Consider the following 11,386-nt stretch of genomic DNA (forward strand, 5'->3'; position numbering starts at 1 on the left):
CATCAACACTGTCGCTTAGTTTGGAAAAGGGTCCAATATAACTACCAAGCCTTTAATGACATGGAAAGACAGATCCCATTGAGTAATATGAACCCTTGGCTTTGATGAATTAATGGGGCATTCCTGCTTTCGGACATTAGATAAAAGCTTGATTTCTATTTATGAAATTCACACCTTGAGAGCTTTTCTTACTGTTTACAACTATCACGAATTTAGCATACTGTACACAAATAGCACCTGTCTTTGTGGTAATTAGGTGATAATTCAGGTTGAATTATAGATTTTTGAGATTTATTACTCTAAAAACATTGGGTTACCTTGAAAGTAAAACTGTTGTATTTATGTTAAGTTAATAACTTTTACTACTTTGGGGGGAAAAATACTAATTTCCTTTTATTTTTTTAATTTTCTTTTATTTTGGGGACCTAAAATCACTTCAAACGCAGTAATGCCCCTTTAACAATTATGTCTTAAAAGAATGTCAGGTTTGTTATACGAGTTTAATTCTGTAATTCTATTTCTTCACATAATTGAAATGATTGAATAAAACAAATGGAATACCTTTGATTATGTACACTACGCCCAGCAATGAATGACTTTTCAGCTGTACCCCTCCTGCTGAACATGTATTCAGCAACCTTAACATTCTCTCCTCCCTTATCTGACCTCTCTTAGGCAGACCATATCGACTAACAGCTTCCATGAAAACATCAAGGACTGTCTCAGCCTTATAATTATTGCTAACTTTCAAGAAGACCGGCATTCTTGAGAACCCATCAATGCCTCCATGTATTACAAATCGCCATCTGTAGAAAAAGTAACATGATCTGATGACATTGCAGTTTATTCATTTGTTCCTTGAAGTTAAGACAATGTAACACATACCTAAAATGAAAACTATTATATAAAATCTGCATTAAATGCCAGAGTCAATATTTTTACATACCGGCTTGCTGCAGTTTCTACTTAAAATCAAATCATGTTAATATTATTTTTACAACATTCCAATGTTCTATATATGTTGCCAAACATATCATGTTGGACAATTTACTTGTTATGTATATAAACAGCATATTTCATATAATACATTTAAAAATTATTCACAATATAGTCCTGAGAAAGAATTTGGGGTATATCATTGATACCCAGCAGATTTTGGTGAGCTTTCTTCTGTTCAAGTATTTGATTATCAATTGGCCATTTATAGTAAAAACATCAATTTCATTAAGTCACTCAGATTTCGAATCACCTCACTACCCAAACTAATCCAGAAATAAAAATACTTCGTGAGTAAGCAGTAGTTGACTGTTATTTTGTAATCTACTGCAATGGATCAATCAATGTATAATACCCAAGTAGCTTACCTTATTAGTTTGTGGTTGCCATCAATGTGCCAAAGAGCCTGTGGTCCACTTACGCTATAAGTCCTTCTCTGCACACGACAGGTTGTCAAAATAAAAAGACGCCGGAACAGAGTACCTTCTGAATCAGCCTTTCTAAGAGCATCTCTAACCCTATGTTCTTGTACACGGAATCCCTCAGTCGCTAAGATACTGAGAACTGTCCGATACCCAACATGGGGGAATTCAACTACTATCTTCCGTATTTTTTCTTCTAATTCGATATCATTAATGTCCGAATATGTTTTAGATACACTTAATCCAACCTGTTGTAGTCTTCTCTCGATGGTTCTTTTCCCTACACCGAGCATATCAGCAATGTCTTGTACTTTGAATCTACTGTCCAGCAAAAATTCTAAAACATAAATTGGTATATGAAAGCTCGGTCTCCTTGTATGCCCTGGAACCAAGTTAGGTCGCGAAAACGTTCTCACTTCTGTTGAATCACGTATTTCTGGTAACATACTTAAAACACACCCCAGGATATTTAATGATTCGTCAATATTTGTTATACTGGATAACTGACAAGCCATGGACACAACACCTTCTATATCGCTGGACAAGTTACTTGTTCGTCCTTCTTCGATACATGATGCTGTATGTAATATCTTTCTTCGAAGCAATTCTTTCATTTCAAAGACAGCCATATTTGCTGTAGGCCTACTTTCACTTTCGCCTTTAACAGCTAGTTGGTAGTTTCGTATATTTTTGAGGAGAAATCATTTTACTTTTAACAGCGCCATCTGTCGATAAAAAACGCAGCGTTCCAACTTGCTTTCGTCTTCGTGCTTTGTGGTTCATAATATGCGTCGTCCTAAATGCAGTGCGTTACTAACAAACACCAACAAGAAGAATGCAATAGGCGACCAGCATGTACGAATGTAATAATAAACCAGGAAACAAGATGAACGAGGATGAAAAGAAGATGGAATAGAATTCAGGATGACAAAATGAACATGTAATGAAGTGACACAGAAGTACAAATGTAAACATGAATATGTGAGGAAGACGAATTGGAATGTAAGAAAGATACATAGACTTTTGGCGGGCATACCCTTCCATACCTGAGTACGTATTGTCGCGTGTCCAGCTGGTCACTTGAAACTGCGACCCCAATAAAGACACACGAACTTATAGGGATGCCTCCATTATATTTTACAGTTACAAAAACAAACAAAAAAATCAACAAAATCGGTACGATAGTACACTGAGGTATTTATGTGTCACATTTTACAACATTTGGTCTACGGATAAAAAAGTTATATTACCAAAACTGAACTTGCGTTTCTTTTTTCCGCTAGTATATTAAACACGATCCCCCTTTCGCTCTAGGCTTCCATCACCTCGCCATCACTACCTGTCACATAATACCGCGCTATTGTGAGCCAACGATGTCACGGACAAGCAGTCAATTAACATTTCGTCTTCTGGTATCATTCAAATTTCAACACTGGTACCTTTAATTTTGGTCATTAGATCCGACTAGCTTGGCATTAATTTCACCCCATCTGGCGATGAATGGAAGCGCGCCAGTAGGGGGTATTCCCAGTTTGCCAACACCAATTATCTGGTATGTTATTTTAAGGGATTAAAGTCAGTTTCTAAATTACGGGTTACCTGTAGAATGTCTGTTTACCTGTGGGAGATACTTAGTGGGCAAACATTTTGACTATAGACTTACACAGTGGTTATTGTAGGCTAATATAGTTGGTTAATTTTAAAAATTGTACATTTACATTAATTCTATTTAGCATTTTATAAAAATGATATATTTATTTATTGTGACGGAACATTTTACACCTGCCCGAAACACTTCTACCAGATTTACTCAATACATGCACAGATAGACGGACACATGTATCCTTTGGTCTACGCTCTACTGCCAGGAAAGACACAGGAGATCTACACCAGATTTTTCACTTTGTTGAAAACGACCATGGCCAACGTCAACCTCCCACTCAACCTGATGACTGCATTCCTGGACTTCGAGATAGCTGTCCACAACGCCCTTTGACGAGTCTTCCCTGCAGTCAACATCAGTGGATGTTTTTTCCACTACACCCAGTGTATTTGGAAGAACGTCCTGACCATTGGCCTAAAGATACCCTACCAAGAAAACGACTACATCAACCACCTTGTGAGATTAGCAGCAGTGCAACCCCTTGTACCACTGGACCGCGTTGAGCATGTTTGGTTCAATGCCCTGGAGGAACTGGAGGATGCTGATGTACCCTGCGACACAACCCGCTTCACTTATTACGTCGTCACTCACTGGATAGAAGGAAACAAACGCATGTGGAACCATCGCGACATGAATATCTACACACTGATCCGGATATTTCAGGAGATACAGGCAGTCAACGAGATTACCAGGATACAGCGCAGTGCAGGAGGATCGTACAGACCATGGGCCAAGAAATACCGGACCATTGAACACAGACTCGCACAGCTGAAGGAACGTCTTAACAACAACACAATGGACCTGATAGATTACGCCAACGCAACTTCTCACCTTGTTCATCTCGGCGACGAATAAGTGTTATCAAGTGACTCTGTGTACTAAAAGTGTGATACTTCAAAGTATGATAATTTAATAACTTTTAATGCTATTTTGTGTTACATGTTTATTATACAATTACATAAATGATATTAGTGCTATTTGTATTTATCATTCGCAATATTAGTCATTTTTTATGTTAATTAATATTGGTAGTGCTACTTAATCCACTTGTATATATGTTTTTTTAAAATGTAAGTATATATTATGAAGTATAAGATTTTGATGAAATTAAAAATATTTTTTTTTACTGTATTAATTTCTTTTATTTTTATTTTAAGAAACTAAAGTTCTATATACATATGTATATCATCTTTTTACTACATAGTAATTTGAAAATATAGATATGTTATATACAGGTAACAGGTAGCACTTTTAAAGAGCAGACTATAAGTGTTTTTCCTTTGTTCATTTTCTTTCATCTAACTGGTGTTGGCAAACTGGCACACAACCGCCAGTAGATGCTGTTTTAAATTGGTCAAAGTAAAAAGAAACAAATGTGTTCATCGGTCGGTTGTTAACGTCTGCGGATAAATATTCTTCACACGGTCGTCGAGTTTCAGATTAATTGTTACTTGTTTTGAAGGGAATAAACATTGGAAATTTAACGTAATATTGTTTTCATCCTTTAAAATTAAATTATAAGGTTTAACTGTAATACTTTTTTACGTTATTGAGACATAACACAAAAAACCGGGGTGTACTCTTTCAATAAACCGCGAACGAAAAAAAAAGTATTACAGTTAATCCTTAAATGAAAGAATTTCTCATGTAATATTTTACATAGTAAAATTATAAAATATACCGGTTAATGGCCCTAATGACCTTTTAGGTCCACATACACAGGATATATAATAATATGATATCATATATCACTTCAACAATAAAGCCTTATTATGATGAGATGAAAAGGAGTTACTCGAAACCGAGACTGGATTATATTTCCTCTAAAATAATACCTTAGTGTTTGAATGATTATTATTGAATAGTCATGCTGTTTTGTTTTATGAATACACATATATATATTTGTATGGTCTCATGTAATTCCTTGGTATCACTAGAAAGAAAAACAATAATTGTGAATTATGAAATGATAATTACTATTTTATGTATTTTGTTTGTCAGTGGATTCCTGTAAAATGTTAAGGTACAGTAAAACATGTTTATAACGAACACGCTTACAACGAATTAATGGTTATAACGTAGTGTTTTTCGTTCCCCGTCAATTGCCCTTTCATTTATATGGTAAAATCAATATATATAACGAATTTCACATAACGAATTAATGTCTATAACGTAGCAGCTTTTGGGTCCGCTCAGGTGAATATCAGTGCTAAATAATAACCATATAACGTAGTGGCCTCGGGCAGTCATCACACCTGAGTGAAGTAAGTCTCCAGGTAAGTTTCAATTACATACAGGTAAGATTGACGAACAAAGTGAGTTGTTGTTATACATCCCTGCGGTATGGGGTTTTGAAAATTTAAGTGTCATTGAAAAACTTCATTTACAATTCTGCAAACGTATTTTAGGTATTAGAAGAAGTACACCAAATTTTATGATTTATGGTGAATTGGGGAGATTCCCTTTACTTATTGAAGCTAAAAGCAGAGTTATTATGTTTTGGTATAAATTAATTACCTGTAATAACTTGTCAAGTATCATGTATAACTGAATGTACAATCTACATATTAATGGCAATATGGATTTCAAGTGGTTGAAAAATGTTCAAAATATTTTTATAGAAACTGGTTTAAACTTTATCTGGGACTTCCAGAAAATATGTACGTTTAATAGAAATTATTTAAAACTTGTCATTAAGCAAAGACTACAACACCAGTTCATACAAAAATGGTTCAGTGATGTAATTAATTCCTCTCGAGGAAATACCTATTGTATAATGGAAAGTAATTTTGAATTAGAAAAATATCTTTTGAGACTTAAACCTAGAGAAAGACAAATTATCGTTAAATTTAGAACTTCAAATATGCGTTTACCTATAGAAACAGGAAGATGGATCGGAATACCGAAGGAGAACAGAGTTTGTAATCTTTGCTCAAATGAAATTGGCGATGAATACCACTATCTTTTTAGATGCGATCATGAATCAGTGAAGAGAATAAGAGATCAATTTATTCCACATTACTATTCTACTTATCCAAGTATTACAAAAATGCATGGACTTTTTTCTGTATGTAATGTTAAAGTTTTATCAAATCTCAGTAAATTTCTAGAAAAGCTTGATAATCTATTGAATCTACGTATCTAAAATATCATTATGTATGTAACTGTGTACCGCCATGCCATGAATGTTTTTGTTGTAACCTGACCTCTTGTAACATACTTTTTTTTTTTTTTTTAAACAATCATTTTATTCAAAGAAGCATATGTTATATAACAATACATTACGTGTTACATACAAAACATGTACATTGTTAACTTTACACCACGGACTAAATATACAGTTGTAGATATTTACATTGTTTTCACTCTCTTTCTTTACACTACGGACTAAATATAGATATTTACATTGTTTTCACTCTCTTACTTTACACTACGGACTAAATATAGATATTTACATTGTTTTCACTCTCTTACTTTACACCACGGACTAAATATAGATATTTACATTGTTTCCACTCTTTTACTTTACACCACGGACTTAATGAATATACTAAAAATACACACACACACACACACACACACACACACACACACACACACACACACACACACACACACACACACCAACACACACACCTACAAATAGAAAAATTAGCCTGGTATTGGAAATTTCGTGAATTTAGCGCAACCCCAAATCGTTCAGGGGGAATAACTCTTATGTTACCACTGGCACGTGTACACGAAAGTCGCCAGGTTGTCGCCACGTGGAGCAAGCCAGTCCTACAATTTACACTCCTGTAGGGTAAGTAAATACTAATTTTATCCATAATATCATTTCCATATGTGCAAGAACCAGAAAAGATTTTTTTTTCATTGTAATATTTTCGAGCTATATGTAACACTATCGGATAACTCAGAAATACAGGTTGTACAGTTGGCCTGCCTAGTCATACAGACGAGTTATGTTTATCAGTTTATATTATCTTTTTACCTTCTATATATATAAATATACATCTTTATATGACAAAAAATTAAAATAATAGTGTTTTGTTAATGCAAGTTAATAACTATATGCCCTTATTAGTATGCAAATGTGAGTCGGTGGGTCAAGGTCGGCAGACGCTTCTAAACCACGTGGTATGTTTGTTTGTAAATAACTGATCTTTTTTATTTACAGGTATGCAGTGTATGGATTACAATATTGTATGTCGTGCTTCCGGATCGAAGGAGATTAATATGCCTGCAACATAAATACAAGATGTGATTCTCATAAAAATATGAAAAGGTGGATTATATGTCTATACCCAACTGTTCACAAGCTACTTGGATAAGATGATGAATTCCGGTTCCGGTATATTTCTTTATAGCTATAGTCATACGCAGTTCACTCTTTAGAATATTGTCTATGTTGATGTTTATTGTTTTTTGTTCACTTACATAATATCCTTTATATATTGCATAGGCTATATAGGTTAATAAGAGATTTATTACATCATATTTCTCATAGGTAATTTTGTATCCAAGAACAATGTTTCGTAAAGTTATCATATCTTTTTTGTACCCCATTTTTCCAAAGAGATTGTTCATTTTCGCTTTAAATGCTGCAATGTATCTACAATTTGTGAAGAAATGATCATATGTTTCTATAACCCCACACACATTACATAACGGACTATCTTTAATTTTCCACTTATATAGTAGTTGACTATTTGGTAGTATTCTGTGTATCAATTTCCATCTAAACATTTTCAATTTGTTATCACTAATATTTGTTAAAGTGAAGCTAATCATCTTTTTAAATCTGTCTCCCAACTCTGTTGTGCCTATGTCAAATTCGTTCTCCCAAGCAATATATGCAATTGGTTTTATTGAATTCATTTTAAGGAAATTGTCATATATTTGTTTATTCGAAATTTCATCTACACAAACTCTTTTCACTTTATTCCTAAGTTTAACAGTTAGCACGTCATAATCATTTTTTATTTTGAATTTTTGTATGTCTGAATATTTTAATTTTTTTTTCCATGTTTTAGGAACAGATTTTTTAACTACAGAAACTTGTGAGATCCAATCTCTCTTATTTTTAAGCTTATTAAAAATGATATTTTCACTTATCTTTCCTTCTTGATCTAAAATGTCCTGTAGTCGTAAGAGTTTACTGTCAATCCAGTTTTTATATATTAATACTTTATTTTCATTTTTTATATATTGATTTCCCCAAATTAACTCATTTGCTATGTCTTCTATTTTTTTTGGATATTGTCTTTCACCTCCCCCGATTGCAATCCAGGATTTCAAAATGTCTTGGTAAAATAGAGGGATATTCAGATAACCGTGTATGTTTTTTAAATTTTTTGGGTTCATTGCAAAAATAAGGAGATTATTTCCATATTTATTTAAATAATACTTAGGTATGTATGTCCATAAGCTGTTATCAGTTTTAAGTTTTTCGACCCAGCTACATTGTATAGTTATCACATGAGATGTTAAATCTAACATTTTCAGTCCCCCGACTGCATATGATTGACATAAGTTTTTCCTCTTAATTTTTTCTGTTTTCCCATCCCATATATATTTATACATGATTTTTTCAGCCTTTTTTATTACATGTTTTGGTACTGATATTACAGAAATTAGATATGTTAATTTTGGTATTAGAAGTGATTTACATATTTGAATTCTCCCAATCATAGTTAACTTCCTTCTATCCCATAGATTTACAATCCTCTGCATTTTTTCCAACTTAGTTTCCCAATTTAATTGCTCTATTTTCTTGATGTCTAAACTGAAATATATTCCTAATGCCTTAATACTTTCATTGGTCCAGTCTATGTTTTCATGATTATCATCTATTAATATTTTGTTGTTTCCTAACCTGATTCCTTGCGACTTGTTTCTGTTTAAAATTAATCCGGATAAACTTCCAAAAATTTCAATTATATTAAGAGCTTTGGTTACATCTGATTTAGTTTTTAAAAATAATGTAGTATCATCGGCTAATTGTGAAATTTTAAAGTCTCTACTTTGTGATTGTTTGATTTTTATGCCCTGTACATTTTCATCTTGTCTGATTTTAATGGCCATTATTTCTACTGTTATAACAAAGAGAAGTGCCGATATTGGGCATCCCTGTCTAATTCCGCGTGTGATACTAACATGTTCTGATAACCATCCATTATTTGAGACTAAACAATTTATTTGATTGTATAAAGTTGATATCCAATTCATAAAATTTTCCTTAAAACCAAAGTGTTTTAATACAGATAACATAAAGGGCCATTCTATTGAGTCGAACGCTTTTGCAAAGTCCAGAAATAATATGCTTCCATCTAATTTATTTTTTTCTGAATAATCAATTATGTCATTAATTAGTCGAATATTGTATCTAATATTTCTTCCCATCACAAAGCCATTTTGATCTGAGTTAATGATTTTTGGTAGGATCTTCTTTATTCTTTCTGCTAGACAATGAGCTAATATCTTATAGTCCACATTTAAGAGTGTAATGGGTCTCCAGTTATTTAGATCACAGGGATCATTTTTTTTAAAAATCAGTGAGAGGATTCCAGTTCTTTGAGACTCTGATAGTTTTCGATTTTCATAACCATTATTTAGGCAATTCACTAATAACTCTTTAAGATGTGTCCAAAATTTTCTATAGAATTCAACGGTCAGTCCGTCAGATCCAGGAGATTTATTTAGTTTCATTTTTTTTAAAGATTTAAGACATTCTTCTTCATTTACCATACCCTCACATTTGTTACTATCTTCTTCACTTACTCTGTTCTCTAAGTTAACAGAATTGATATAATGTTTAATTTCTTCAATGTTTGGTTCTTTTGTTGTATATAATTTTTCATAAAATTGTTTTTGTCTGTTCAGTATTTCACCTTGCTCAGTCAGTATTTCCCCATTTTCATCATATAGTTTGTTTATTGACTTTTTCATTTGTCTACATTTTTCCAACCCCAAGAAATATTTGTTGTTTTTTTCACCTTTCTCAACCCACTCTGATCTAGATCTTATTTGATTTCCCTTTGCTCGATGTGCATAAATTACTTCTATCTCTTCTTCAATTATCTTTATCTCCTCTGTGTTTGCATTTTTATTTTTTTTTTCTTGAAGTTTTTCTTCTAGATCTTTCAACCTATTTTTTCTTAGTTTTGTTTTTACCTTCCCAAAATATATAGATGTTTCTCTTATTTCTACTTTACATAAATCCCATATAGTTTGAGCTGATAACTGATCATTACCTTCCATTTGTTTATATCTATTTAAAATTTTGATTATCATTTTTTGATATTCTGTATCATTCAATAAACTATTATTAATTTTCCAGTAACCAGGGCCTCGTGCTACAAGTTTTATGTCGACCATTAGCGAAACAGCTTGGTGGTCTGTGTATTTTATAAGAACTGGTCGAATATCAGATTTAATTACCTTATGTATAATTCCTTCCTGTACCAAAAAGTAATCTATTCTACTTGCTTCTGTGGTAGAATTTTTCCTTTTCCAGGTAAATTGTTTTTTCTTGGAATTTTTTAGTTTCCATGGATCTTTCAATTTTAAGTCTTTTATTAACATTTTATGGCTATTTACTGGTTTTGTTGGTATTTTTTTTGATAATCTATCATCTGCTTGTTGAATTTCGTTCCAATCACCACCTATAATAATGAAACCTAGGCTATGGTTTGATATAAATGATTTCACCCGTTTATAGAATGTGTTTCTCCCTTTCCTGTCATTAGGTCCGTATATATTTACAATAGTATATATATTGTCATTAATTTTCACATTAACAAGTAATAGTCTTCCTTCTTTATCCTTGTGTATGTCAATTATTTCTGGATTTATCTTTTTACTTATGAAAATACTAACTCCTCTACTCTGTGTTGTGCCAAAACTATGAATTACCTCCCCTTGCCACTCTGTTTTTATATATGGTACCATTGTTTGTTTAAAATGTGTTTCTTGTGTTAGGATAATATTGCCTTTCTGTTGCTTAACCCAGGCATAAAATCTATCTCTTTTTTGCTTTTCTCCTAAACCTTGGGAGTTTATTGTAAGAATATGTAGTTTACTAGTCATGGATTTGAAATTATAATCTAATTACACAACAAATAATAGTTAGTACCGTATATACAGATTAGAAAATTTCATACGATACATGCAAATAATATTGCTGTATATAATAATTAAAAAATATGATCAATTTGGTAATAGTAATATAGATATATTTTAAAATTAATAGTACATTTTATATGTATTTTTATATTGAACATATCTAGTAAATACATACATATAA

This window comes from Ylistrum balloti, unplaced genomic scaffold (assembly GCF_031769215.1).
Source record: "Ylistrum balloti isolate Yb309-2 unplaced genomic scaffold, AGI_CSIRO_Ybal_v1 Utg371448, whole genome shotgun sequence".
NCBI lineage: Eukaryota > Metazoa > Mollusca > Bivalvia > Pectinida > Pectinidae > Ylistrum > Ylistrum balloti.